Source organism: Macrobrachium rosenbergii, chromosome 5 (assembly GCF_040412425.1).
Source record: "Macrobrachium rosenbergii isolate ZJJX-2024 chromosome 5, ASM4041242v1, whole genome shotgun sequence".
In the NCBI taxonomy this organism is placed as follows: domain Eukaryota; kingdom Metazoa; phylum Arthropoda; class Malacostraca; order Decapoda; family Palaemonidae; genus Macrobrachium; species Macrobrachium rosenbergii.
In genome coordinates this window covers 55,620,411-55,626,360 of record NC_089745.1, presented here as the reverse complement: position 1 = coordinate 55,626,360, position 5,950 = coordinate 55,620,411, and positions in this window count along the sequence as shown.

Sequence of the window (5,950 nt, the reverse complement as noted above, 5' to 3'; positions counted from 1 at the left end):
CTTGCATATAAGAGAACTGGTATTAAAACTGTTATTCTGAAAGTGTTTTTTGAGAACGGGATATGAATAATTGTCCTATGTCTTTTGATAATAATAAAGCATAATGCACTTGTACTATAAAATGGGCAGCTTTATGTCATTTTATTTCGTTGTGTGTTTTTATTGACGTCGTGAGAGCATTTAAAATGAATTAAGGAAGAAATAGCTCATTTGTGTGGTTCAGATCAGCCGTGTCTTGCAAGGTGATGTCCTTTTAAAAAAGATTAAGACTTCCCATCAGCCCTACTTTCAGTGATGAAGAAATTTAATGTATTATGGAGGTATCTTGTTTGTATGGAGTGGAGTGGGAGGTAGCTTGGGAATGGATGGGTTGAATCCAAAGCACTCCATTTCATGATGATAAAATAGGATTAAATATGCTGGTATTGACGTTTTTAATTAGAATTGTTGTCAAAGATATTTTAGATAGCCGGTAATTTGGAATGTGACGAAAGGATTAGACTGTGGGATCACTTTGAAGTAAAATAATGAATGTTGTCATGTTAAAGTTGTCCTAGGACATTTCAGAAGACTCGTGTAGATAAGATTGGTATGCAGTATGTTTTTATGAGTAATTGCATTTTTTAAATGATGAAAGAAACACCAGGGAGTAGAAAATAAGTAGTTACAAAGAGCATGAAAAATTATAATGTTTCTTGTGTTTTTTTTTATTTTTGCTAGGTTTGGAAATTAATTGATGGTATCTTGTTACCACAGTGCAGTGGTGTGACTTCGTCGTTTTAAACAATACAAATAATTTCTTGCAGCAAAGATATATATATATATATATATATATATATATATATATATATATATATATATATATATATATATATAATATATATATATATATATATATTATATATATATATAATTTATGTATATATATGTATGTATTTATAACGTATGCACTTAAAACGTATGAAACTTGTTTACAGGAGTTTTTTTTCAAAACGTGTGGCGATAACTAAGAGGGGAATGAACTGATAGGCCCTTGAATGGTTGAATGAATCCAGCCACAGGGCCCTGTTACAACGTGCTGGAAGCCGAGAATAGAACGAGCTTCCCAGAAATTATAGGACGAGGAAATGTTGAAAAAGGGAGCTACTAAGGATGCAATAAAGTCCGAGGAAAATGGTATTGCAGTGGAGGAAATGGCTTTCGAAGAGAGGTTAAAAAGTATTTTAGGCAAATAAACTTTTGGAAGTATTAAAGGAATTAAACTTTTGAAAGCATGTATATACTTCAGGAAGCGAAGTTTTAGGTCCGCGTATGATTCAAGCGAGAGCAAGTTTGTAATTAAAAATGGTTAATAATCTCTGCCGGGCGATGTTGTCAAAAGAAAGCCGGGGTCATCCGTGGATAAATTTCGGGTCATAACGGAAGGGAAAGATAATGTACGATATAGGGATCTTTTGTTTAAGGGATAATTGTTGTGAAGAAGTGGCGGAGGGAACGAGGACTTCGCCAGGGTCGGCCCTTTACTAAATAATCTTTCAATTTGATTTTCTTACTTCATTCATTTTCTTACTCTGACTATTTTTTCAATAAAACTTTCAATTGGATTTCTGCACCTTATTGAGGATTTTCATAATTTTGTTAACTCCCTGTTAATATTTTTTCTTTCTTCATGGAAATTGTATTCATGAATAAGACTTCTAACATTATGTAATGGGAGTTTTTTTCGTCATAATGAATTTTATGACTTTTCTTAAAACATAACTTTGATACTTTGACAAAAAACTTAAGTCTTGTTTCAGAGTTTAAATAATTTTTCATTTTTAAACTGTGATCATTAATTTCGCTTGAAGTTTGCTCATTCACTTTACACATTAACATATTTCCCCTCCTGAATGGAAGTTTATATTTGCAAATTTTGAATTTTACTTCGCTTATGTTTTAAAAATCATTTGTTTAATGCGTGCATTCATTTTTATTCGCTGCTTTCTGTTTTTATCTGTAACGTCTTTACTTTCATTACGTTGGTAATTTTGCTTGGCCTTACCCTTGTACACTCACAGATAAATATATATATTTATATACATGAGTGTATTTATGTATATACTAGCTGACCAATCCGGTGCTGCCCGAGAAAGCTCTGAATGACAACCGATGAACTCTCTCTCTCTCTCTCTCTCTCTCTCTCTCTCTCTCTCTCTCTCTCTCTGTTAAGGTAGTTGCTTCAATTACATTGCCCAGCATTATTGACATTTTATATTTTACCCCTTCTCACCCCCCACCCTTTCCTGTCGGGGCTGAACTTGGACTTGAGGGCATCGGGAGTATCACCATTCATCTCAGTGACCTCGAAAACTATGGATTAGACACTAATATCTGCAATTTTACAATTGGTGCCTGTGATGTCTTACATCCACCCCCACAGTATTCTTTTCCGTATAGTAAGTCATATGGTTAGCGAAATGAAGTATGATAAATTCGTGAGTTTATTAGTTACTAAGGCTACAGGCAGAACCAGCCCCGTTTCAAGAAAGCCCTTCCCACCCCAATCGCCTTTGGCTCCCTTTGGTGCTAGTGATGTCTTACCTCCACAGTACTCTTTTCTAGATAGTAAGTCATATATATACCAAGTTTGGTTGAAATTGCTCAATGCGTAGGCCTACCAGAGTTATGCTGGAACGTACGCACACACACATACATACATACATCCATTTATATATATATTATATATATATATATATATATATATATATATATATATATATATATATAATTATGTATATGTATGTACATACATACAAAATTGCAGGTTTGCCACATTTGCAAGGTATCTTGAAAATGCTTAACAATTACAAGAAACTACTTATTACTTAGTCTTTCCTTTTCTCCATTTTTGGCAAACTTGCAATATATATATATATATATATATATATATATATATATATATATATATATATATATATGTGTGTGTGTGTGTGTGTGTGTGTGTGTGTGTGTGTATGTATGTATGTATATGTGTGTGTGTGTATTTGTATATGTGTGTGTGAGAGAGAGAGAGAGAGAGAGAGAGAGAGAGAGAGAGAGAGATGAAGTTTACTGCTAAAGTTAGCATGTGTAAACTTTAGAAGTGAAGAAGTATAGCTATTGTAAAGCTATACCAGGAGTGAAGTGAGTAATAGTTGCAGGCTTAATAAAGTTACAAGAGATGAAGTCTGTATTTGGCAAAGAATGTTATAAACAGGTTACGTTACCATGTGGTGTAAGTCTTAACGAAGCAAAGACTCCTTGTAGTTTGTCACATTTTAGCCAAGTCTTAGCGTTGTATTAAGTTCTGTGAACAATAAAATCAATGAATTCCCCGAAAAGATTACAGGAATCTTGTGCCAGTATTATATTCTCGGGATTCATAGCATTTGCCTCCTCGCTCCTTCACACAGTAATTGTAGTCATGCTCAAATGTGACGCAACATGATTCTTTTCGTATCATCCAAATTCTCAGACTCAACGTAACGGTTGCCAAGTAGCGTTAAACATTTTTTTCATTTCTAGTCATACATGTTGATAAGCTTGCGAATTCACAGCTATCATTATTTTCTCGATGGGTACATAAAAATGATCTCTTATGCATTGGTATCATACATAATTTATGACACGATCTGATTTTTTTTAACATTGCTTAGCTCAAAGCACCGTACGATAAGGTTAGCAGTGCTGTCAGTGCCAGCGCGCATAACTTGCTACTCAAATTGGTCGTCTTAAGTACCTGTGCAATATACAACAGTAGACCTAATAAGCTTAACAACCATAACGAAATTTTCAAAACAGAAATATGAATAAAAAATAAAGTTTTGTTTGAATTTTGAAGTTTAGGCTATGTTCAAACTTCCTGTATGTTGCGAAATGATTTATAAAGACCCTACAAAAAATAATGTAATGCTTCTGAAATGTAATCCTTTACAAAAGGGTTTATTTTTTGAGATTACCTGTTCTTTGAAGAATAAAAGAAAATGATGATTTAAAGTACATCGAGAAGATAGCTGTTATTCTAAATGTTTATTACTGTTAACACCAAGGCCTATGCAACACTGACTTTTTATTATATTGACAGTCCTTCTGCTTGCTTTTGGTGTATAATTGATTCATTCTTAAGCTTACTTGAAGTGCAAGAATGTGCAAATAGCTTCATATGTTTTGGCTAGAAATTGTTAATATAGAATACTAACACACCTAGGCCTGAAAAAAAAACTTGGCTTTAACGAAAGTGTAATTTGAGGCCTGAGAAAAAAAACTTGGCTGTAACGAAAGTGTAATTGGCATAGGGGAATATTTTCAGGTACACCATTATTTTTGAGTTGGTAAGAAATATAACATATAATTTTATTTTTAATGAAAATACAAATATTCCCATAAATATAAAATAAATAATACAGATTTTATTACATTGTCAATGCACTTCGTATACCTATGTTCTAGCTAGTTCATGTTACTACCACTCAGATGGTTGCGTCACACAGGCCTTGCCCACCCGTTGATACCGGTGGATGCGTTTTAGCTACAGTAATACTTTTGTATTTATTTATTTATCTTTTTTGAAGCTTTGAGGCATGAAAATAATCAGGTAGGACTATTTAAAATTGTATGGTTGCAATGCAAGCAATATCAGTTTGATTTTTTTGTTTTACCATTGTAATATTTGAACTAGGATTGATAACCATTATGCCAAACGTATTGTCGCTGGATGAACGAAAGTCTTGTGAATATTTCATTACTGTTTTTATGAAATTTGACAACACATAACATTTTCTTATAGTTTCGGTATATATGAAGGAACATACTATGGCCTTATTATAAGATAATCGCGTTTTCGCTTCCAAAGAAGAAATAAATATGCAGCATTTAGGTTTCCAGACAGTGATTTCTGAGTGAAATCCTTTGCAGTCATGTAGCGTTACTTTTGAACATAGGTGTACCTCAACTGATATTGCTGAAGGCTTGGTAGGCATTACCCCAAACAGCTGCTCAGTTGTATCAATTATTAGGATTATCCTTCTGCCGTCGGTCGTGGTTTATAAATTTTCCAAGAACTGCAATTTTATATTGTTCAACTTCAAGGTACCAAATGACGCGGACTTCTTTGATATTAATAACTAGATTTAAATAAATTGGGCTTCTCTCTACCATCCTATTTTCATATTCACATGCAGTGTCAAGATCTTGTGTCTCCTTGTGGTTATTCATTTCCCTGATGCAATTGGAATGATGTTTTACATTTTTATCACCTGCTCTTACTTTTAGCCAGGGGTGCTGTCTAGTGAATTTTGCATCCTTTGATACGGAGTTCACGTATTCATGATTTTTTGTATAATGTGATTTCAGCTTTTATTTTTTTATTTCCTATCATCTTGTTCAGATAATTCAGGCCATTGTCCAATCATCGATAGTAGCCCTCATAACCTGCATTTCTTAGTCTTAGATATTGTTCCCTTGGAACCGTTGGGTAGATGTATCATTGGGTGATAATTAATGTTGTATAGCCTGAATCATTCAGAAATAAAGACTTCACTCGTGATGAAGGACACCCATGCGAGACCTTCATTTATAGTAGTTTTCTTACACTTTGAACAATAATGATCGTCATCATGTGTCATTTTGTTTCAGAAACTATTATTTCAAGATTAACAATAACAAAATAAATAACGTTTTTATTAGCCTGTTTTGGATATCTTGTCCGTTATTTAGAAAATTATGTATTTCATACAATAATAACTCGTGAATTTACAGTGCTTTCAGGGTATTAGTTAATTTACAGTGCTCTCAGGAAATTTGTTATTGACAATGCTAGGAAATTAGTTAATTTACAGTGCTTTCAGGAAATTAGTTAATTTACAGTGTTTTCAGGGAACTGGTTAATTTACAGTACTTTCAGGAATTTAGTTAATTTACAGTGCTTCAG